Below are 25,513 nucleotides of genomic sequence, written 5' to 3'. Positions count from 1 at the left end.
CATCCAATGTGCTCAAAGTGACTTCAGGTTGGGGGGGGGAGAGTTAGAACAGTCCCTAAGCAATTGCTTGTTGCATGGATACTACTTCATTTCTCTCTCAAATGTAGCAGAAAATAAATGTTAACGGTTTGTGTTCGAAACCCTTGGAAGACGGTTTTCAGAAAGTTCCTAGAAAAGAGCTCTCTCAGCAGTTATTTCTGTAAACAAGATGCTCTTGGAACTCAGAAGTAAATCTAGGGCAACAGACTTTGTGCATGCAGAATTAAGTCTAAAGTCAATGAGAGACAGAAAAGTCAGAGAGCTTAATTTAAGACTTGGAACCTGAGATTGCATCTAAATCAGCTCTCTCTCTCTATTACTCATTTTAGGAACAGAAAGATTTTCCTCCCCTTAGGTTTCAAATGGTGTAATGCTGTTTCTCTGCAGCAGCAAACACAGATATAACTAGAGATGGGATCTCTCTGGAATAGAAGACTACGAGAACATTGTGGAGAGGCTCAAAAATAGGTTAGGGGTACTTCATTCAATACATAGGGCCACATCAGAAAAGTCTAGAGTTGAAAAGTCACAATTAAATACAATCAAAGACCCATCACTCCCAGGCGGACTTGCTCTCTTGCAATTCAAAACACACAGTGGCATGTGGCTCCCAAATATTGATGGCTAGAAGACAGTTTTGGTTCTTTTTAATACCCCTATTTTCTCATCACAGAGCTATGGTTCCCAGAGTTCCCTGAGAAGAAAAAATGATTATTAAACTGCTCTGGGAATCAAAGGTCATTGAAGAGAATAGGGATCTCCTAACAGCTCCCAGCACAAACTACAGCTCCCATAATTCTTTAGGGTAACCCATAACTGTTTAAAGTGGTATTATGATGCCACATATATGTATGGTGTGACTGTGGCCCTACTCCAGGACTCTAAGAGATCTACCATCTCCTGAACTTGGCGCTTTTGAGGAATATCTGGCTGCACTAGAAATGTTGATCGTATATATTTTCAACCAACTGAAATCAAGGAATGTGTTTGAATGTCTGAGAGTATATAACATTTAAAAAATCATTATAAAATAACGCCCATACTATCAAAATGAGTTATTTATTTGGATCTGTCATGTGATGTTTGGAAGTGAATTTGCATTAGACAGTTGTGCTGTGAGCCGCTATGGGAACATTTATGTGGGAAATCAGCAAACAAGTTGAAATAATAATTTGAAAAAATGAAGTGTCCCTAAATTACAGTGGTACCTCAGGTTACAGACACTCCAGGTTACAGACACCTCAGGTTACAGGCGCCGCTAACCCAGAAGTAGTAACTCAGGTTAAGAACTTTGCTTCAGGATGAGAACAGAAATCGTGCGGCGGCGGTGCGGTGGCAGTGGGAGGCCCCATTAGCTAAAATGCTACCTCAGGTTAAGAAGAGTTTCCAGTTAAGAACGGACATCCAGAACGAATTAAGTTCTTAACCTGAGGTACCACTATATAAACTGTCATTGCAGTTGGTACCTAGTCTGTAAGTTTCTGAAAGCCGCCCCCCCCGCCCCCGGAACACCACACACAAATGCTTCTGGGGTATAATAATAAATTATTATTATAAACTATTATCCATAGCACAGAAATCTGCCATTTGGACATAGCCAAGCTGGTTCCTCGTTCTGCGAGCTTCCATGCTCAAGCTGCAAGGAGTTTAATCTCTAAAGTCCCACAGTGACTTAGGGTCTCTCTCTCAGCAACCGCAGACATTGCACTCAGTGCTTATTTGGAGCCGATTATCAATGTCACTGTAGCTCTTCCAGTGTGTCACAGCTCCACATATTCAGGGGATGATGACTACAAAAGAATCCCTTCACCAATGAGGTGAAAAATAATCGCAAGCACGCTGCTATACCCACAGCCTTACCAATTCTGGGAGCGTAGCCCCTGAACTTCAATTAGCAGCTTATAACAGCACAGATGTTCCAAGTCTTGGTAGAAGCTGCTTCCAGCAGCCAAGCCTGATAGTGACTCCTCAGAGTACCGCATCTGTTGCCTTAGTCAGACATGATCCGCCTAATTTGCATATTAATTGCAGATATTCCACCCCCAGCACAGTCTTCTGCGACTGTTAGGGATATGTTTCGGTCCTCGGTTTGTCACTTTGAAGCTTATAAAGGGGAGGAGAGGAGGGGAAATTGTAAGTGGCTGAAACAAAAGTCTCTGGCTATAGTATCTGAATGACCTGACATTTTAAGATGGAGAACGTCTTGAACAAAAGCATTTCCCTCCCATTCTCCTGCTAATCTCCATGCATCATCTTCCTTTGCCAAGTGACAGGTTAATCCAAGCATAAACAATCATATTATCATGGTGAAAAATGGGTGTTCTGCAGAGATTCTATTTTTTAAAGGGCTTAATTTTTTTTTAATGAAACCCAGAAGTCCCTGAATAAAATTTAAGTGTCATCCACTACAAAAGACGCCTCCGTATGACAGTTTCAGATTGTGCCATTATTAATACGCCATATGGAGTAAAAGGCATGATTATAATGCAGCCCGCTGATGGATCAATTAGCACATGATTCAATAGGTTATATAATCTCTTACTTAAAAAAAACAAACACAATTTCATTTTGACTTACTTAGATTATCGGACATGGAACTTACGAAATCTTTGAGTGTCTGTCCCCTGCATTCTTTCCACAACACACAATGTCCTCTAAAGGGCAAATAGGGGTTTGTAAATCCCTGTCTGGGTCAGGAAAGAATAAGAGCCATGTTTATCACCAGTGAATATTTGTGTTTAAGGGGGCAAGGGGTAGGATATCTAGTGTCATTTTGTTCGTGCCTAACTGAAAACTATCAGCAGTGCCACAAGGTAGTTGAAAACTGCTGATGCATTTGAGAAGCTGTCGCCAGGTTAGATAGAAGCAGAGGGCTTATGCCTTGAGAGCCTATTTATGAAAGGAAACCTCAGTTGTCTGAACATTTATCTCTGGAAGGTTGGCAAAAGCACGGGAAATTACAGAGCATGGAGCTATTCTCCCTGCAGCCTTTATCAGTGAAATGCACATTTCGTTCTATAGGGGAAATCACTGGCATGAATTCTTCAGTGCTGAAATGCGATACTATGATTTGCAGCCAGTTCATGCTATTCTACTTAAGAAAGTAGCTGGCATTTACTCAGTGTATAATTTGAAAGCTGTATGGAGCTTGGCTGTGGAAGTTCAGGGAGGGGGACAAAAATGAAGCCCACAGGCTTTTGGGGGGCAATATTTTTCCATTGCAAAACCAGGCACCTATTTAGTTATTAATCTGAAATATTTGTGGCACACATTTGGGGCCTAGGCCCCATGAGGTAATTACCTGAAGTGGGCATTTTGCCTAGAAAGGCAGGATAGACAAAGAGACACAAGTACGTGTACATGCAGGTCCCACAATTGGAATGCTCATTATCTGAAATCTCGGTTATCTGAACACAAAGAATATACCCAAATCAAATTACACAAATGGCAGATTCGGATATCTGAACAACTGGAGACGGGACAAATCAGGGAGCAGAAGAGATTGGGCAAATCTGTTTTTCCTTTGTTTGGCTTTTGCTGATTGGCTGCAGAGGTTTAAGGCAGTATCCATGGAGAGAGGTAGAAAGGACAAACCACGCATTAGAAATGTTTCCAGAGGAAATAATGGAAATCATCAGCTCGATATGCAAACTCACACCTAACGAACAATTTCCTGGGAACACATTGTGTTTGGAAAGTGGAACCTGTGTGTATGTTATGGTTCTTCAGGATGAGCATGGGTGTGGGGACAAGAGATGGCTATCCAGATTTCTCTTGAAGACCTTCAGCAGTTCTATTTTTCTAGAAAAAGAGGTGCTGGAATTCACTATGAATACAGTGGTACCTCAGGTTAAGTACTTAATTCGTTCCGGAGGTCCGTACTTAACCTGAAACTGTTCTTAACCTGAAGCACCACTTTAGTTAATGGGGCCTCCTGCTGCCGCCATGCCGCCGGAGCACGATTTCTGTTCTTATCCTGAAGCAAAGTTCTTAACCTGAAGCACTATTTCTGGGTTAGCAGAGTCTGTAACCTGAAGCGTATGTAACCTGAAGCGTATGTAACCCGAGGTACCACTCTACCTGCCTCCCTTGTTCTCTTAGAATGGCAATTGTGCTTATCTGAGAGGTTCCTACGCTTATCTGAGTTCCTATGAGTTCCCCCTGGAAAACAACAACACTGCCCTTCACAGAGAGCACTGCCATTCCATTAGTTGAAATGATAACTGCTTCTTTTTTAATACATCTATTGAAATCTTTTCAGGAAGAATTAATTGATATGAGAGAGAGAGAGAGAGAGAGAGAGAGAGAGAGAGAGAGAGAGAGAGACTTCTAGATGTGTAAAAGGGGTTTGCTCACCACTGGACCTCCAGATTGTTGTTAGGTTGTTAACTGCTACATTAAATATTTCCAGAGATAGTGTAGCATTTTCAGTGGGTAGGTTCAATGCTTTGCCAACAGGAGTGATGGAAGGTTGAGGTACCAGGATGCCTTGGCATTTGAGAATCTGCCTTTGTGAAAGCAGCTCAGCTGAAGTGTTAGCCCATGTTCTTCTATACTGTATTTTTTTATAGGGGTATCAGATTTCGATTACACTCTCCAGTACTTCCTTTGCACTCAGATGAATTTTATGTTCAGATTTTAATGGCAGACTCCAACACTAAGGTTACATAAAATATAGCCAGGTTCCTTGCTGAGGGCCATCAAAACGAGGACATAATTGTTAAAGGGAATATTTTTTATTGTGAATTTTGTTATATTCCTTCTTTTTTAAATCTGTGTGCATGTTTATTGTGTGTGTTTTCTTGGTAAACCTACACTGTAGCTGATGTATATGGTCTGTAGATCAAATAAACTGAACATATGCTTCCAAAATTAGTTTGCTTGGGGCAAATACGTATAATATCGTGGCTATTTTTGTGACTGATTCTTCACGTGAGCTAGTACTTTACTTATAATATTTAATATTTAAGAGGGTATACATCATTATCACATATGTGCATATGTAACAAGTGCATATAGATCACGTTCATGAAGAAATCACTGTATTAATATTTACATCATAACAGCTTATGAACTGGGACATGTAGTCAGAAGTGGCTAGCTAAGAAAATACCTGGTATTCCAAATTAGGTGCAACATTTAACCTTTAACAATACTGTCCTTCCCTCCCTGCCTATATAATTATGTAAAAGACTGAACATTGCTTCATATTACGTATATCGTTCCTATTTTTTTCAGGTGTCTCATTGACCTGGAGCCATGCCTGCCCTACCTATGCTCTTTGGTAAGCATTTTCCTCACCTCTTGCTTATTCTGCCATTTTGAATGAACGAGGACCAGCTTCTGTATGAAGCCATATTCCTCATCTGCTGTTTGGTTGCTGGTTTACATCGACAAGCAGATAAATGCTGGATTTGTAATAAAATGGATGCAGTGTTTAACTCCTTGTGTGTAATGGCCTGGCCTGAAATGTGTTACAGCTGCTAGCTTCAAAAAGAGACAACCAACGATAATGAATAACATCAGTTATGTCAGCTACAGGATTTCTTACATCAAAAAAACATAATTTCTAATTGGAAAGCAATGGATTTTGCTTCCAGGCAGAAGTGCTGCAGAACACTCCTTTTTTAAAAAAAAAATCTTCCAGATTTTCAGTTTTCCCTTTGTGCTATTCCTTTAGAGTCATATACCATATGGCAGACACTCACTCACACTGCTCTGGAGATTAATGAAGCTTCACAGAGATCATATTTATTTCCCCAAAGAACATCACTGCTTCAACTGTACTTTTTTAAATTTTATACCACTCTTCCACTGTAGAATTGCTTACAAACTGCATGGTAAAGCCTAGGTAATCCACTGTAATGTAACCCTAATGAAACCTATTAAAAGTCTGTTATTTGTTGACACCTTGACAAGCAGAGAGTACCTATGTCATCCACCGTTTTTAACAGAAGACCTCAAAAAGCAGAATGACCAGACGAATACCTTTAATCTTTTGTGTGCATTGCAATTATGCACTACAGTGCCAGTGGCAAAACGAGAAATTTTGAAAGATCTGGAATTAATTCCATTTTTCTAGATTTACACTAGTGTAATAAAAACTGTAATCCAGGTGTTGGCAACACATTCAACCCAAACAGTCATTCAAAACATATTGCAAGTTGTAGGCCTCTGTTAATTTGCATGTTTGATCGTAGGAGTGTGATGTAATTTGCATATCATTTCCATAAAATGGTTAGGTTGTGAAGGCATAGCATGTGAACATGTTGTGCTTGTTCTGCAATATGCTTGCTGTGAAATTATTGACTCCAAAAGAATTAAGGTTGATGGAAAATAATTTGAGATTCTCTTATTTGTCCAATTATTTTTAAACCCTTCATGGTGCCGACAACCTTCAAATGAGAACCGAAAACTTCCTTGATCACCATAAATTGCAAACCAATCTTAAACACTCCTTTAAAAATATTTCGCAGGTTACACAAGAGGATGTGATAAGACTGATTGGCAGAGTGTGGTATTCGACAAAGCTTGCAGTCCGCGTTGGAAGCGGATGCTTATAAACATCCATGGACAAGACAAAGCTACAGTTTTAAATTTTGCTATAATTTGTCTAGCCTAAAACTTTTGGATTAAATCCCTTAAACTTTACTAGTATTACTGGGTTGTAGCCAATGTCAGTCTTACTCAGAGTAAACCCATTGAAATTAGCAAACATTACTAACTTAGGTGTAACCATTTCAATGAGTCTACTCTGAGCATAACAGTTGGATGCAAACCACTATATTTGTCCGATTAAATTGAACAGAAACATATGCAGTTCAGGGTTATGTCAAAATAAACCCAAGATATAAAGGACTTAATGAAATGAACTGTAGTCAGCAAACTGCACTAAGTTTTTCTTTTCATTGTAGAAAGGGTCAGTTTCTTAAACTGAAAGGGGGGGAAAGGTTCAGCCATTAGATTGAACCATATTAAAAACCTCCATGTCATTGGTCCAGTGACCTTTCCTTCCTCCAGAGTTTAACCACTTTCTAATGTCTCTTAACAATCATTTTCTTGTTGGGAAAACCCTGTCTGATAGCATCTAAACAAGCTTATACCTTAATTGGAACAATTCTCCCATAAATATTTATGTTGCCATGATTAAGCCATTTACCAAATGCAACTACCCATTATGGGTTAAAATAGGGAGCATTGTTTCGGGTAGCCTGGGGCATGACATGGTTTATACTAGGGGATTTTAGCTATAATTCACTTAATCAAGCATCTGACCCCAAGCCTCTGCAAGAGCCAGTAGCTGCTGGGAGGGAAGGTGAGGAGAGGAGAATAATCCACCATTTTTCTTAACATAGCAACCATTATCCATTTTCCATCGATCAATTTCACATTATAAAACTATATGGGAGCTGTGTGCTCAGATGGCTTTTGTCAGGTATCACATTTCTCTTTTGAAATGACAATGGGGAAATCTACTAGCTAGCCTATCAGCTTCGCTCATTATCCACTTCCTGCCTCACACTCATGAGCCAAATGGGAACCTATCTACATAATTTTTATGTTATGATTTATTTATTTACCACCTTCCCCACATGTCTCAAGGCGATGTACAGAATGCAACAAAAATAATTTAAGAGAGTAACAGACACCCAAAGCAGAGACTTATTCAGCCAGCTGGGAAGGCGATAAGTCATATATTACATTAGTTTAATTAACATATTAAAAAATAATACCCAGGCCTTTCCTAAAGCGTAAGGTGGCTAACTGCATTATTATTCAGGAAGCTTAGCAGTAACAAACATATAACTAAAAGAATGAAACAACTGATAACAGGAGACCGGATCACACTAAAAGATGCAACTTATTAGTTTCACAAATATCCTTCATTTGCCAAAGGCTCATCTGAGCAGATGAGTATTATGTAATCTGACAAATGTTGTTGTTTAGTCATTTAGTCGTGTCCACTCTTCATGACCCCATGGACCAGAGCACGCCAGGCACTTCTGTCTTCCACTGCCTCGCAGTTTGGTCAAACTCATGCTGGTAGCTTCAAGAACACTGTCCAACCATCTCGTCCTCTGTCGTCCCCTTCTCCTTGTGCCCTCCATCTTTCCCAACATCAGGGTCTTTTCCAGGGAGTCTTCTGTTCTCATGAGGTGGCCAAAGTATTGGAGCCTCAGCTTCATGATCTGTCCTTCCAGTGAGCACTCAGGGCTGATTTCCTTCAGAATGGATAGGTTTGATCTTTTTGCAGTCCATGGGACTCTCAAGAGTCTCCTCCAGCACCATAATTCAAAAGCATCAATTATTCGGCAATCAGCCTTCTTTATGGTCCAGCTCTCACTTCCATACTGGGAAAACCATAGCTTTAGCTATACGGGCCTTTGTTGGAAAGGTGATGTCTCTGCTTTGTAAGATGCTGTCTAGGTTTATCATTGCTTTTCTCCCTAGAAGCAGACGTCTTTTAATTTTGCCATACCTTCCATAGAAGCTCATTCCAGAGTCTTCTGATCCTTCACTTTGCATTCTACTCCCCTCTGCTGACACTGCCTTGGATAATCCCTAAAGGACATCCACCTGAACTTTCAAAAATGTGGATGTGGACAGCCCTGCCCACAACATCTTCACTTCCATCATGCCTCCCTGCTCTGGTCCCTGGCCCTCCCCCTTGTTGCACATCTGCTTGAACATGAGTACACTCATCCCACAATCAGGGATCCTGTTTTGTTGCATGGCATGGGAAACAATTATCTGGAGGCCTGATCTGCTGGCTCCTCAGCAGCACTCCTCCACAGTGCCACTGCTAAAGTGACCTCTTCTGGTCGCTTCTGGTCTCCTCGTGCCACTGGAGATCTTTATTCCCTCCCTTGTTCCTGATGTAGGTCTTCACTTACTCCTTCCCTTTCATTGTCGGTTTTCTGGCAGCAATGGGGGGTGGGAGGTGGGGAGCCATTTTGTGGTTCACCTCAGGTGCCAAAATGTCTTGGGCCTGGGTTAAGGCAACACTTTGTACTGAGGACAGAAGTAAACAGATAATCATTCCATTGTCACAGTGTTGACTGACTACGAACATGGCTCTCCTCACCAGCTAAGAGGTGGGCTGAAATGCTTGCCAGCTGAAGCTTCAAAACCAAAGATAGCTGTAGACAGAGCACATTACAGGATTTTTTATCACAGAAGTTACCAAAAACATGCATGACCATGGCAAAGAACTTGCTGTCTAAGAGATAGAGTATAGCTGACAAATCTCATTTTCTACTAGTGGTGCTAGGCCTGCACAGAGGACAAGAGACTTTCAAGCAAATCCAACATCCTCCAGGGAATTAGACCACCTTACTGTACACTATCATTTCCGTCTTGCCTGGATCCAACCGGTTTCCCCCTTATCCACATGCTCCATATTCTGGCTCAGGATTGAGGCAGCTACTCTGCACAGCTGACTTCGTGGACTATACATACCCACCTGAAAAAAACGCTCATTTGGACAATCCCTCACAGTTTATGAGGTTTAAGAAAATGCAATGCTTGCTGAATTGGGCCCAGAAGAAGAAGAAGACAGGTGTGAAGGTATTGATGGCATCTGAATAAGGCCCAAAAGATGTCATAAAGGAAGAAAGAGCTATTGATCTTTCAACAACATCAAAATCTCTCTACATAGTTGAGGTTATATATTTTATTTTCCGCCCAAGACAGAACTGGTGGAAGTATTTTTTTAAAAAGGGAAATGTTAGCAAATTATCTTGTTGATAAATAAACACAGAGCTCTTTGTTTGAGGAAACTTGTGAAAGCAGACCTGGGATGGGAGGCAGTATATTCTTAAAGTTCAGCAATGACTGGGATCAAAGCAGCTTTTGTTAAATTTCCTGGCAAAGCCATATGTTTGGCAACCATAATCTTAATGTTGGACCTTATCAGCAATAACAAAGGAAGGGCCACATTCATTTACTCAGACCTCCCATCATGAGAAAGGCTTGGGCCTCCATTTTGAACTACCAGGAATCATCTTTGGTGGGCCAAAAATAATTCCAGCTTCGCTCTTGTTTTCTAACAATTGACACTTTTGTTTTTCTTCATCCTGAGCATCTCAACCAGAAATTGCATGCTGCTCTATTGCTTACCTCTCCGACTGCAATTATAGTGAACTGGAACCATCTTATGCTGGGAGTGAGGAAGTGAACAGACTAAGAATATTGTACCACAAATCCATTGCACAGGTAGTACCACCGGCCATAGCATTAAATACTACTGTTGTACCTTGGTAGTCGAACGCCTTAGTTGTCAAACAAATTGGCAAACCCAGAAGTGAGTGTTCCGTTTTGTGAACATTTTTTGGAAGCCGAACGTCCAACGTAGCTTCTGCAGCTTCCAATTGGCTGCCTGAAACTTATTGAAACCTGAAACTTACGGGGCATAAGACATATGGGGCGCTGACCATTGGCCAGTTTGACCCATTAACCCTTTTGGCAAAAAAGGAGTTAGACCAGGCTTCCTCAACCTCGGCCCTCCAGATGTTTTGAGTCTACAATTTCCATCATCCCTGACCACTGGTCCTGCTAGCTAGGGATCATGGAGTTGTAGGCCAAAAACAACTGGAGGGCCAAGGTTGCGGAAGCCTGAGTTAGACACTCTTGTTTGAGAGCAGGGTTTCCCAAACGTGTGTCTCCAGCTGGTTTTGGACAACAGTTCCTATCATCCCTGACCACTGGTGCAGCAAACTAAGTATGAAGGGAGTTGTAGTCCAACAACAGCTGGAGACCCAAGTTTGGAAAACCCTGTTTAAATTTAGAGGCTAGGGATACATTAAAACGGGGTGGCTAAATTCTAGCCTTCAAGTTTGGCCAATATGATGTTGTTGTTGTCGTTTAGTCGTGTCCGACTCTTTGTGACCCCATGGACCAGAGCACGCCAGGCACCCCTGTCTTCTACTACCTCCCGCAGTTTGGTCAAACTCATGCTGGTAGCTTCAAGAACACTGTCCAACCATCTCGTCCTCTGTCGTCCCCTTCTCCTTGTGCCCTCCATATTTCCCAACATCAGGGTCTTTCCCAGGGAGTCTTCTCTTCTCATGAGGTAGCCAAAGTATTGGAGTCTCAGCTTCAGGATCTGTCCTTCCAGTGAGTGCTCAGGGCTGATTTCCTTAAGAATGGATAGGTTTGATCTTCTTACAGTCCATGGGACTCTCAAGAGTCTCCTCCAGCACCATAATTCAAAAGCATCAATTCTTCGGCGATCAGTCTTCTTTATGGTCTAGCTCTCACTTCCATACATCACTTCTGGGGAAACCATAGTTTTAACTATACGGACCAATATAGTCAATTGGCCAATATTGACCAATATAGTCGGACATTATAGGAGTTGTAGTCCAGCAACATCTGAAGGGCCAAAGCTTAGTCACCTCTGCAATAAAATGAATTGTTGCATGTGGCACTTGTAAATAAAAGCTCCATGTTTGGAGACAAAATGCCTCAGATTATCATTTGCTAGAAGACAAAGGGTGGTGTGGAACACCAGCCTTGCTTGTGAGCTTCTCAAGTGCCTGGATGTGACATTTAAATGGGTGGTATGGCTGGCATGCTCTGATCCAGAAAGTATTTTAATAAACTTAAAATTTTGGTGATTGGGAGGATGGTAGTTATTAGGAATTTGTAATAATGTAATCAATATCATTGATTGAGCTCCTGTTGCTCGGTCCCTGCTCCTGCCAACCTAGCAGTTCGAAAGCACGTCAAAGTGCAAGTAGATAAATAGGTACCACTCCAGTGGGAAGGTAAACGGCGTTTCCGCGTGCTGCTCTGGTTCACCAGAAGCGGCATAGTCATGCTGGCCACATGACCCGGAAGCTGTACGCCGGCTCCCTCGGCCAATAAAGCGAGATGAGCGCCGCAACCCCAGAGTCGGTCGCGACTGGACCTAATGGTCAGGGGTCCCTTTACCTTTACCTTTAATCAATATCATATGTTAATCACTTCAGGACAGGCAATTACTGAGGGAGACTAAAGCTCATGTTTGCGTACGGTGTATATTCCAGAGAAATATTGAAGCTCTGCAAAATTTGATTTTGGAGTGAAGTGTAGTTTACTATAAAATACTGAAAACAAGAAATAATTTTCCAAAGAAGAATGTATGGCTTTCCCAAGAGCATCAAGGCCTTTGAAAACATTAATCTTGCAATAAAGCGGGGGGGGGGGAGAGAAAATTTAAAATAAAATAAAGACTAGATAAGATTATCTATAAGGAACTGTTATCTGTTTCACTTAATGTAATACTAAGCAGTTGTTGACTGCAAAACACCATCAGGGTTGATTTCCTACAGATGTTAGTAAAGGAAATGGAAGAGTTGCTAATATTAATCATAATTATCACCAGGAATAATAACCCAGAGGAATACATTAGTTCCCAGGAACAAACCTTGCTTACAGGTTAACCTTGTGGTTAAGGAGGAAAGAGCTTAATCATGATCCCGGGTTTGGATGCCATGCAAAAACAAACCTTGGTTCAGCTGCCATGTCACCTTCAGCTAAAAGGACTGGGGAGGAGCAAAGCAGCTGCAATCTCCTCCCTGAGAGCCACCATATTTGCATACGCTTGCTCAGTGCTTTTTTCCAAGGGGGACGCAGGGGGACGCATAACCCTAAACATTTTGTGAACCTAAGTTTGGCCTCATTGAGGGGCAGTATTTCAATATGAATAGGAAAATGAGAGTACCCCTAAACATTTTTTAAAGGAAAAAAATGCACTGCCCTTGCTAAACCATGGCTCAGTAGGTAGGGCATCTGCTGTTCATGCAGAATGCGCCAGGTCTAATCCCCAGCATCTGCCTGAAACCCTGACCCAGTCAGTCAGTGTAGACAATACGGGCCTAGATGGAGCAATGGTATAAGACAGCTTCCTGTTTTCACCTTTTAATCCAGATGGGTGATGAATAGGGTTTTGTTTTTCCCCAACTGGCTTTAAAATGTAATATTTATTTTATAAGAATTGATGCTTTTGAATTATGGTGTAGACAGCATCTTAAAAAGCAGAAACATCACCTTGCCAACAAAGGTCCGTATAGTTAAAGCCATTGTTTTTGCCAGTAGTGATGTATGGAAGTGAGAGCTGGACCATAAAGAAGGCAGATCACCAAAGAATGGATGCTTTTGAATTATGGTGCTGGAGGAGACTCTTGAGAGTTCCATGGACTGCGCGAAGATCAAACCCATCCATTCTGAAGGAAATCAGCCCTTAGTGCTCACTGGAAGGACAGATCCTGAAGCTGAGGCTCCAATACTTTGGCCACCTCATGAGAAGAGAAGACAGCCTGGAAAAGACCCGGATGTTGGGAAAGATGGAGGGCACAAGGAGAAGGGGGCGATAGAGGACGAGATGGTTGGACAGTGTTCTTGAAGCTACCAGCATGAGTTTGACCAAACTGCAGGAGGCAGTGGAAGACAGGAGTGCCTGGTGTGCTCTGGTCTATGGGGTCACGAAGAGTCGGACATGACTAAACAACAACATATATCTTTGTGACACTACAGCTTGGTCTTCATGGCATCTGCAACTATTTGAGCCTGTAGCAGAGAGTAGATTTGGGAAGGAAAGAACAGAGACTGCATCTCCCCGCACCTGAAAAAAAGCAGGCCACAATTTTATGGATTGCAACTTTCAGAAAATGTTGTGTAGCATGCGCAGGTACCCCCCAATTCACTGGCATCCCAAATGTTGACAGTGGAAACCCCAGTCCACCTCCTAGGGAACATACCTAGGGAAGAAAATATAATGTTTGGCCCACCCACCAACCAGTGGTGGGCAGTCAGTGAACTAGGGGGACTAAACTAGTCCCCTAAATGTTCCCCTGTCACCTCCTTCCCAAAGCCAGGGAGGGAGGTGTGATACTCACACTCAAGACATCACCCTTGCAAACTGGCATCTCTGGCCCTAACTGTTCCCCTATGAAGAATTTCACCGTACACCACTGCCACCAACAACAATCTGGGGCTGGGGGTGGTGCACCAACCCCAGGATGGACTGGCCTACCTCTAACACCATTTTAGGGGGTGCTCTAAATGCAAAGAGCCTGCTCCCCCCTCCGACACACACATACATGCATTGTGCCCTAAGGAATGATTGCAGATACTAGCCAGACAAACTCTAGCAAACGTACAGTCATACCTTGGTTTTCGAACAGCTTAGTTCTCGAACATTTTGGCTCCCGAACGTCTCAAAACCAGAAGTGACTGTTTACAAACTATTTTTGGAAGCCAAACGTTCAATGGGGCTTCCACAGCTTCCAATTTGCTGCAGGAGCCTTCCTGCAGCCAATCAGAAGCCGCGGTTTGGTTTTCAAACGTTTTGGAAGTCGAATGGACTTCTGGAACGGATTTTGTTCGACTTCCAAGGTACAACTGTATTATGATTTGCTATGGGTAAGTTATTAACCCTAGATCACAGTCACCAGTCAGGGACCTAGGTAAAATTCTTTCCCAGCACTGTCAACTCTCAGCTTGCAGTCAGCCACAAGGAAACAGCAGCAGCATCTCACACTTTTCAACTTCTGGACTGGACACAAAGAGGTTCCTCAAGTCAGGTGGGGAATTAGGCTGCCTGTTTGTGCTTTCTGGTGTCCTCAGTAAGTACACCCTGCCATTTGACCCATTATGTGAACTGGGTCCCAATTCAGACTGCAAGGGTAGGACATATTTTTTTAATGTGAAAACAGCTTCCTGCATGTAGTAAATTAGCACATCAGAGAGGCTTGTGTGAAACATCTCACTGATGTCCTGGTTTATTGCATGCAGGTATTTGTTGGCTGGCTGGTTTTGGGTTAGGGATCATTCAGAAATGTGGTACCTTTTCCTTCAGTCTAAAGCAAGCTTTGCAATCTAGAATAGTAAGCCCACAAACTTCCCTTAGGGCATCAGCCTGTTCCCAGGCACTAATCTATTCCACTTTAAAAGGAAGCGATGTTATTTATGAGAGCATGCAGCCTTCGCAACTGACACAGTATGCACTTTGTATTCAGGCATCAAAACTGACGTTCAGAAATCCAGCTGCAGCTTATTCTCATCTTTCAGATCTGAGGACAAACAGTGACACATAAAGCAGAGGTGACTATCTATAGCCCTTTAGCTTGCATCATCCCTTGCAATTGGACATGCCGGCTGAGATGGATGAGAGTGAGAATACAACATCTGCAGGGCCGCAGGTTAGCCACCCCTTGGATAAAGCATGTCTTCATATGACAATAACAAGACCCAATGTTTGTGTCATCTCCTTGAGGCTGCTATTGAGTGTCTGTTGCTTAAAGCTGCAGGATGTAACTGTAATTGAGTTAAATAATTTAAAGCACTTTTTTAAAAAAAGTGATGAAGAGATCAGCAAGACCATGGGTGCAGTAAGGGAAAGTGCTAAGGACTTCGCTTAGCTACGAATGCCACATGGGTCATGGTCCGTGACTCGCTCTGTGATCAAAGGCGAACGAGAATAAAAATGAAACATTTGCGAGCCTCGCAGTTGCCAAAGAATGTGAGTGAAGTCATAGAAAAATCATTGAATGCATCTGAAAGGCCAGCAGCAACTATTGCTCCTACTTTAGAAGTTGATGTGGTTGGATGAGCTTTAATTCCTCTCTGAGGTTCCAGTAAAATAATTTGTCCCTTTCAATTATATCTACAAAGAGCCCAAACTACATTTGTAAATATTGCTTCATTGTTTCACATTGTTTCACATCCATCATTTAAGGAAGTTTCCTGTGGAGACCATTACAGATGTGTATTCGACAACAGTACATTCCTATGAAAGTCTACACAGATTTCAGCGTAAAAAAAAAAGGACTTTAACATAAAGTAAATATAAGTATCAATGAACTATCATCTCCAGTCTTCCAATTCTGGTGGAAGCTAGTGAAACCAGTGGCTTCACTGCAGTTCCAAGTACACCAAGTTTCTTTGGGCTTTCTGGACAATTGACAGCCTGGAGGCTCCTCTGGTCAATTTTTTAATCGAGAATTCATCCTGATTTACTTGCACAAAGCCTACCCGGAGGTTAGACTAGCTTTTTATTGAGATGTATTTTGATTTGTTTACAGGGAAGTTATAGAACAAAGAGTATTCAAGTGTATTTATTCCACCAGTTGATTAACTGTGTAAATCTAGAATTCTGATATGTGTTTGAATTCCTCCTACAAACAACTAACAGTCTGAAGGCAAACTGGCTTTCTCCATAGGTAACTGTGATTACACCTAGACAATTTCAGGGAGACTATTTCTAGTCTGAATCGCTTTCACATGTTTTACCCATAATTATGTTCTGTTCCTGCATTAATCTGTTGTTTTTATTTTTAAAGCTAAATCTCCCCAAATACTTCTACTTCTACTTTTATTTTTGAAGAGCACACAATTGGCAGGAGAGCATCGCTGAATGAGTTGTGCTTGTATTTCCCAATAGCACTGACACTTAAACATTATTTGGAGCAATTGTTGCTATTTTCCTGGGTTACAGTTTTAAACCTTCTGTGAAGTCTCCTTTGTGTTACAAGAGATGCTTTGAAAAACAGATACCATTAACTATGCTGGAAGACCTTGAAACATCTACTATAGCACGGATTTGCAGTTTGATCAAACGTCAGTACAATATTGATTAGTACAATTTGATCAAACGTCAGTACAATATTATTGGTAGCAAATAGAGCGGACTAGCTCTTCAGTGGCTTCCAAGTGATGTACCAAAGCTGTTAAACATGTGTCTTTGGTTGCAGACTTCAGGACAGATGGTGTGGCAGAAGAATAACCAAGAGAGCAGAGTGTTGTATTCAGCAGGAGCATTCCTTCTGTGTGTGGAAATTCTTCTCAGCTGCCACAATCAAGTTTTAACACAACTTCGTTCACCTTAATTAGAGCGAGGCTGAAATCTTGGTGCCAAAAGTGAGGCTAAATTACAGTGTTTCCAAATGAGGTTGAAGGCAGGAGAATATCCTAAATAAGCATCCCCATTAAATAATGAGAGTGGATTGCTGTAATTACAAGAAAGAGCTGGCCGTAATAGATACTTACCCTCCACTTACAGGATCAATGGTATACATTGCAAACCCAGGATCCAATCCATAGCCATGGGCATAGGGAGAGAAGCTGCCAATTCATTCAAATGGGAGTTTGGATCAGGCCCATAGTACATGAGGTACAAAACGAACAAGGTGCATTGGATCAGGTCCTGTGATCATATTATAAAGTAGTTGTGCTTTATGTTAGAAATCAAGCACTGCTAGGAGTGCTTTTGTTTTTGTTTTGCAATGTGGTGTAGTGGTTAAGAGCAGTGGACTCGTAATCTGGTGAACTGGGTTCGATTCCCCGCTCCTCCATATGCAGCTGCTGGGTGACCTTGGGCCAGTCACACTTCTTTGAAGTCTCTCAGCCTCACTCACCTCACAGAGTGTTTGTTGTGGGGGAGGAAGGGAAAGAAGAATGTTAGCCGTTTTGAGACTCCTTCGGGTAGTGATAAAGCGGGATATAAAATCCAAATCCATTATTAAAAAAGTGCAATTGAATTTTTATTCTGAAAGCATGGTCCAGAAAAAGAAGTTTGAAAGCCACTGCTATACACTGAACTAAAGACAAACAGGACCCACCTACTCAGGTAACCCAAGCAATCAGCAGCAGTAAGGGCCAATAAAGCGACCTGCCATGATCTGAGAGATATGTGTTCCAGTATCTTCCGTGACCTGCAGGAGACCCTGGAGCACATCTCCTAGATTAGGCTGCCAAATGTCTCGAGTCAGTCCTGACCGATTTTATGTAAAATGTTTTTTTTAAAAAAAATGCTTCTCTGAAAACTTGAGATAGTTTCAATGGCCAATAAAAACATGCAGAAAGGAAGCAGCACCGGGCCTGAAAACTAAAACACTTTTATATTCCTCCTATGATGGCATAGGCGCTTCAGTTAAGTAATCTGGTACACAGACACAAGACTGCGTCTTTCTAAGTTAATCATGCCATAATTATGCTCAGAGTGCGGCATTACAGAAAGTGAGCAACCAATCCAGACGAAAGTTATCCCTTCCAAAAGCACTTAAGGAACTGGGGAAAAGGAGAAAAATGCTTTCTTGCTCTCATCTGACAGATTTGTTTGGCTCTCTTCATAGCAGTGGGCTAAGTAAGGCAATAAAGGGAATGGCGGTGTCAGCATTCCACCGTTGTTGGTTTTTTGGGGAGTTGTTTTTTTTTGCTGCTGCATCCGACTCCGTTCTTTGAAGTCTCCATGCAAGCCTGCATGATTTTGGTACAGAAAACATTTTGAGCTTGTAGGTGGTCTAACACCTGCTTCCTGAGCCAGAACTGTAGCAGCTGTTGTCAAACGCATACTTTAGATGAGGGAGTAGAGCGTTTCTCTCATATTTGTGCCATGTTTTGTTTGTTTTTTGTTTGTTTAATAAGGTTGTGTTCGTAGCTTGATGTGACATGGATTATTTCTCCTTTGGCAAATAAAATGAACCCTTTAATGTTGTAAATACGCTGCTTATAATAAACTGTAACTCACTCATCTTGCACCTTTTAATGTCTTTCTGCCCTTGGAAAACGGTAGCTGGAGTGTAAGGAATGTATTGTTGTGCTCATTATAAAGGAGACTTTTCATCTCAGGTGCGCAATGATGCACAGGGTGAAAGTGGACGACATTGTGGTAAATGTTCAATTGTCCTGTCCTATAGGCTGCGTACATACTATGCATTTAAGCCACAATCAACTCACATTATTCTCCTCAAAGAATTCTGGGCACTGTAGTTTGTGCAGGGGCCATGCTAATCTTCTCTGTAATGTTCCAATTTTACTACAGTATATGTGCTGCCGAAGCAAGCACTGTAGTTTGTTAAAGGTTCCTGGAAACTGTAACTCTGTGAGGGGTAAACCACAGTCTCCATAATTCTTTGAAGAGAAAGAATGTGCTTACAATCTAAGTTTCTCCTCAGGATCAGAGGATCTTGTCCAAAGAAAGAAGAAAATAGAGAAATGTCATCTCATTATCACCCTGCCGTATTGCCACTAAGTATTCACACATAGTCTCTCATTACTGATTGATGTGTTTTCTCTTAAACCAATTCCCATCCAATTTGAAAACGTAAGTTTCAGTCAAGCTGAGGTACGTACATTTCTAACAGCCATTGTGGATGCACAGATAACAGCTCTTGCCCAGGAGTCTGCTTTATTGAATAGGAGTTTGGCAAGGGAGAAAAATCAGGTGTTGTCCATCAGGAGACGACACCCCCGCTCCCATATCTGGTGTGTAAAAAAGTGATTTGAGGCTCAGGAGGGGGGTGACATTCCTGTGTTTCAAGTCGCTAATATGTACATAGTCTTAGTTCTGAGCCTGCTGGGCTCCCTACAAGGACTGGTTCACACATGGCATGGCATGGCAAGCCAAGCTAAATTATTGCTTCTCTGGACCATATGACCATGTAGGCTCCTGTAGAGGAACTCCAGTGTGGTGTAGTGGTTAAGAGCGATAGACTCGTAATCTGAGGAACCGGGTTCGCGTCTCTGCTCCTCCACATGCAGCTGCTGGGTGACCTTGGGCTAGTCACACTTCTCTGAAGTCTCTCAGCCCCACTCACCTCACAGAGCGTTTGTTGTGGGGGAGGAAGGGAAAGGAGAATGTTGGCTGCTTTGAGACTCCTTCGGGTAGTGATAAAGCGGGATATCAAATCCAAACTACTACTACTACTCTTCTTCTTCTTCTTCTTCTTCTTCTTCTTCTTCTTCTTCCAACTGCTTTGCTTCTCCCTCGTTGTTGTTTGACTTAGTGTGTCATCTGAACCTGGGCTTGGGGTTAAACTCTCTCCTTGGCTGCAGCCAATCCATATATTGTATTGTATTTTTAATATTGCCTTGCCTTGTTTGTAAGCCATCCAGGGAATACTTGATGGGCAGCCATATTAAATGAACTAAATAAATACATACATACATACAGTGCTATAATGTCATTTATGAACATCCCTATGGGAAAGGAAATGTTACAATGGGCTCCACATCCCAATAAGAGAATTGGTGTCTCCCAAGTTAGATAATTCAGATGGTCAGATAGGATCATCATCATATAAAGTGGCTACGTACAGTTTTCTACACGCTGCAGAAGAGATTAGAAAGCAGTCTTTGCCTGCTGGTTTACAATCCAATAGCAAAAAGAAACTACAACGTAAGAGAAAAGCAAGGAAATTCAGATTCTATTTCTTTCAAGTACAGAAATGTGTTTCCGCTTCACATCTTTACACAATAGCCCATCCACACATGGCAAGCATCCTTGCCACATAAAGTGTGAATCAGCCCTCAGATCCAAGTTCTCCGGCAACTTGTTATTCTGCAGTTACTGCTTCTTAACCCCCCACCCCACCCATTTAAGTTAACGGGAAACGTTTGGTGAGTCCCTTCTCTAGTAGCTGTTCTGAATTTAAAGCTGCACTTTGAATGAGGAAGCTTCAAAGGAGGACCTTAAGCAACAGAAATCCAGATCTAGTTTCTGAATGAGAAACTCAGCTATAGCATTGCTCTTTTGTGCTTTACTCACGTAGTGGAGTGACAATTGGAGATGCATGCATCAAAAAGACAGCCTGAAGTTAAAATCCACAAAATCCTGGCTAATCTGTTACAATGAGTCATCTGCTGCCCTCAGAGCTAATGGAAGCGCTTATGTAAAATACTAAGTGATGAAGGGCTTATATGCCCAGCATGTAAGATCCTACAGGGGTGAATTGGCTGGGGATGTTTTTCTACTATTTTCTTGCGCTGGTGATATATGAGCTCCCTTAGTCATGATAATGTTCTCTGACGCACCATAATTCTGCAAATGACTCCTGATACTTTCTCTAAAAAATAATGGCATAAATACAATTGTGCTGATGTACTGCAAATGTTTAAGACTTGTTTTCTTTTTTAAAAGAATGTCATGCAAACAACACCTTTAGATTGTACATGGTCGTAGCTATTGGGGGGGTACCTAGCCAGGTTTTTTGCCCCAGGTGAAGCCTCCAGAGGGCCACCATTGGGACTCCCAGCCTTTGTGGGTGTGTATGAAAGTGTGTATGGGTGTGTGTGTGTGCCAAACTGGGTCTTTGACCCAGGTGAAATAAAGCCTAGTTTCACCCCTGGATTGTAATTACTATTCTTCTGGAATCATAAATTAGAGTTAAACTCACAAACTAAAGCTGTGGTGTGTCAAGAACTACCATATTTTTCGCTCTATAATACGCACCCGACCATAACACACACGTAGTTTTTAGAGGAGGAAAACAAGAAAAAAAATATTCTAAACGAAACAGTGGATGTATGATTTTTGTGGTTCATGCTGTGGCCACAGACATGTGATCTGACAGTGAGTTTGCAGTAGCCCAATGCAAAAATCCTGAGGATCCATGTGGATCCATGCTTTGTAACCACGTTTTAAGTGGGGAGGGAAGGAAAAGCACTCAAGGGACAAGGAGCAATCGTGGGGTGTGTGGAGAAGGATGCTGCTAATAATGCAGAAGAGGGGTTTAAGGGGAGAAGGAACACGCGTGGGGTGTGTGGAGAAGGATGCTGCTAATAATGCAGAACAGGGGTTTAAGGGGAAAAGAAGCATGCGTGGGGTGGGTGGAGAAGGATGCTGCTAATAATGCAGGAGAGGGGTTTAAGGGGAGAAGGCTCCTCTCCTTTTTTTTTTTATAATATTTTTATTAGAGAATTTTTATAACCACAGAAACATAACATATCATTACAATAAACACAACAAATACATAAACAAACAAAAACGAAAAAAAAACCAAGTACAATTTCATATCTTAATTTCTTATACCTTTCTTCCCCGACTTCCTCATGCCTCCCTTTTCTGTATTCCAGATTCTAATCAATTATTCAGCAAATCTTCCCTTATTTTAATTTAATTTAATCTTCCTTATTCTCCTTGTCTTAACCGTTACTAATAGTAACCGTTTACTTTCTAGTCCAACATCATTCTAACTTTCATTAATTTTGTAATATTTCTTTAAGTAGTCCTTAAATTTTTTCCATTCTTCTTCCGCTGCTCCTCTTCCCTGGTTTCGGATTCTGCTCGTCATTTCTGCCAGGCCCATGTAGTCAATCACCTTCATCTGCCAGAGAAGGCCCCTCTCCTCTCCCACTTTGCTCCTTTAAAGCAAGCAGGCTCTGCTTTTCTCCCTCCTCCCCGCTCATTCCCAGCTTAGCGAACTGAAAAACTTTGCTGCTATGTAGCGAGCTGAGTGGGGAGGAGAGTGGGACAGAGAGCCTGCTTGCTTTAAAGGAGCCAACTGGACAGGAGCCGCTTACACTTGTGTAAGCGGCTCCTCTCCTCTCCCACTTTGCTCCTTTAAAGAAGCAGGCTCTCTGTCCCTCTCTCCTCCCCACTCAGCAGCTCTTCTCCCGCTTTGCTGTTTCAAAGCGAGCCACAGAGGAGGGAAGGAAGGGGAACCATGGATCCTCTGCTCACGACTGCAGCAGATCCCCCCCCCCGCCACCCGTAGGCATTCGCTCCATAACACGCACAGACATTTCCCCTTACTTTCTAGGAGGAAAAAAGTGAGTGTTATGGAGCAAAAAATACGGTATACAAACAAACTGAAATATACTCAAAGTCGAGTGTGAATTTCATGCTCTTTATTCAGCTCATAGTAGCAATGAATGAAACTTTCCCCAAAACATCTAGCTATATATACATTATTTACGCAGTGGGCCCAGCATGATTGGCTAATTCTGGGCTGCTTCAGGTTTCAAATTCACCTCCTCCAGAAGCCTGATTGGCTGCTCCTGCAGGCTAATCAGGTTGCTGATTCACTTCATCCAGGAGCCTGATTGGCTGCCCCTGCAGGCCAATCAGGTCGCTGATTCACTTCCACCTGGAGGTGGATTGGGTGGCTCCTGCGGACCAATCAGACTGCTGCATTCTGGATCCTATTGTTCTAGGATTCAGCTCAGTACATAACACAAACTGACAATTGATGCTCTACCACAGTGATTGCCAAGCCAACAGAAGCCATTGGACTACAATTCCCAGCAGCCCCTGCGTGCTCTGCCAATGGGCAGAGAATGTGGGAGTTGCAGTCCAACAACCTTGGGAGGGCAGCACACATGGGCTACCCCTGCTCTTACACAAGCCACAACTGATCCACAGACCACAAGTGCATGAGATAGGAACATATCAAAGACACATTCATGTGTTCAAGGGCATCATTTTAAGTCTCTAAGTCTCTGTAACAGCTGCTTGGATCCTACCAAGCTGCAGTACATTATGTGCAAAATATCATTTCCAGTTCAAACAAAATTCAAACAAGAAATTAAAAGGGAACAAAAAAAGGATGTGTGCCTTGAAGCCTTACATTCTTAAGCATTTTCCCCCGATTTAATGTTAAAACAGGGAGAGAAAATTGAAAACATCACACAATGTGTGTGCAATATAAAATACTGCTACTAACCAAAACCATCACTGACCTAATTTGGTTGGATTCTCAACGTAAAATGACATTCAGGCATGCAAAGCAAGCAAATATAATACCACTAAGGGACCCCGACAATCCTTCAGTTGAATACCTCAAATACATTCTATAGAATGTATGTGATATCTATATGTTTAATTTTTGGGGTTTGTGTCATTAACTTAGTCTCAAGAAAGGATTATCTGAATAGAACTGAGGTCAAACAAGACCACAAGATTACAATGCCCAAGCATATTTATCTCTTCTGATAGGTCACTGAAATATAGAGGAGAAGACAGAAACAGGGTTCAGAATTGGCAAAGCTTGTTGTCCTTCTACAAATCTTTGGGTCCTGCCTCTTATCTCTTGGTGGCCCCATTTGGACTCCAATTCTGTCGGCACTTGTGTTCCAAGTTTGCTATTAGAGGCAGTCATTTACTTTACATTTCTTCCATGCCTTATCAAGAACACTGCAGTGAGCAAGTTGCTTTATTAGAATATTGGCAATATTCAACGATGTAAACAGCAACCGTCATTCATCGCTGCCTCTTGCCTTATCTGTTGACACACCCAAATCAGCACTTGCAACAATAGCTTTTTCACACCAGCCCTGTTGGGTCATGTTTACAAGGCTCAAGAGCTTGCCAGCATATCATAATAAAACCATTCAGTGACTCCAGTGTAATTATCTTCCCTTTGGTTGGCACAGCATTTCACTCATAAAAATACACAAGAACAACTGATTGTGAATAAATGTTATCCAACACCACAAGTGGCAAAACATGAAACTGCCTCTTGCACCCAGTTGGTGCCAATGGGAGAGGGATGTAGATGCAGCAGCTAGGTGCCTGATCCAGCAACACACTTTTTTGCAAACCATATTGTTTAGTTCATGATTTATCTCACTGTATCCCTAGGGCGGAGTCCTGAACGATGCCATCAGTGTTAGGGGATGCAGAAAACTTCAAGGCTCCTCTTCCCCAAGCTGGTGTCCTGCAAATGTTTTGGACAGCTCCCATCAACCACAGCCAGCATGGTCAATGCCGCTCAATGATGATGAGAATTGCCACCTAGATAAATCAATGGTATAAGGCAACTGCCTATGTTCCTATCCGATACTGAGTTGAAATCCCACAAATGTATACCACCCTGTGATCTTCAGATGAAGGGTAGTATATAAATTTAATAAATAATAATAATAACAACTATCCATTTAGTAAATACACTTCTACTACAGAAACACAAAGAATTAGATTAGCTGATCATTTTGGTCTACCCTCTAAGCTTGTGTATTTGGATCTGATCCAGGGAAGGGAGCTAGCTTTGCACATCCGCTTTGCATGCAAATCGTCGCAGGTTCAATGCCCAGGTAGGGCTGGGAATATCCTCTAGCTGTAACCCTGAAGATCTGCAGCCTGTCATGAATAGACAACACTGGGTGAGGTGGTCTGACAAAGTAGGACAGCCTCCTAAGTTCTTGTGTACAGAGGAAGACTCTGAGCACAAGAATCCTTGGGGGGGGGTCACACTGAGTCCCTTTGCCATACTGAGCCCACAGAGAATAGTGGCCACTTTGCTGTAAATCAATTGAGGTCGCGGTATGTAATGTCGTTACTTTGACAGCGGTCTCTAGAAAGTGTCCAGAGAGCCTCCCTGAAGTGTTTAGAAAGCTAGGCAGCTCTCGCTATTAACACACTATTGATTCACAATGAACTTAAAAGTGGTTTGGGTACCCAGAGAGAATTCTTATTATTTCCCCTTTGATAATTCCATATTCAAACTGCAGAAGCAGCAATTAAAAGTTTGGCCTTTTACTCTTCACATAGCAGATAGCAGTGACAGTTCTGCCCTTCTCCCACTGTTTGATAAAATTATCATTAGCAAGATAAGGTAGCAACAGCAGCAGGGAATTGTGTCAGGGCTCTGAGAAGAAAGCAGCATGCATCCCGGCCCAAGGAGCTGATTTCAGGAATTTCTAAGCAGCGGAAGCGAAATAAAAATAAAAACCCAGCTTGTGGCTTAAAGCACTGCTAGGTGATTTCAAACAA

The 25,513-nt window shown here is 42.1% G+C and overlaps 1 pseudogene; it reads right to left on the bottom strand.

Annotated features, from left to right (window-relative positions):
• Nucleotides 1-18,753: 18,753 nt before the first annotated feature.
• On the bottom strand, nucleotides 18,754-18,868 carry LOC128422949 (uncharacterized; annotated as a pseudogene).
• Nucleotides 18,869-25,513: the final 6,645 nt, after the last annotated feature.

Source organism: Podarcis raffonei, chromosome 10 (assembly GCF_027172205.1).
Source record: "Podarcis raffonei isolate rPodRaf1 chromosome 10, rPodRaf1.pri, whole genome shotgun sequence".
NCBI classification, from domain to species: Eukaryota; Metazoa; Chordata; class Lepidosauria; order Squamata; family Lacertidae; genus Podarcis; species Podarcis raffonei.
The sequence above is the reverse complement of the archived record's forward strand: the minus strand, read 5'-3'. Positions and strand labels throughout refer to the sequence as shown.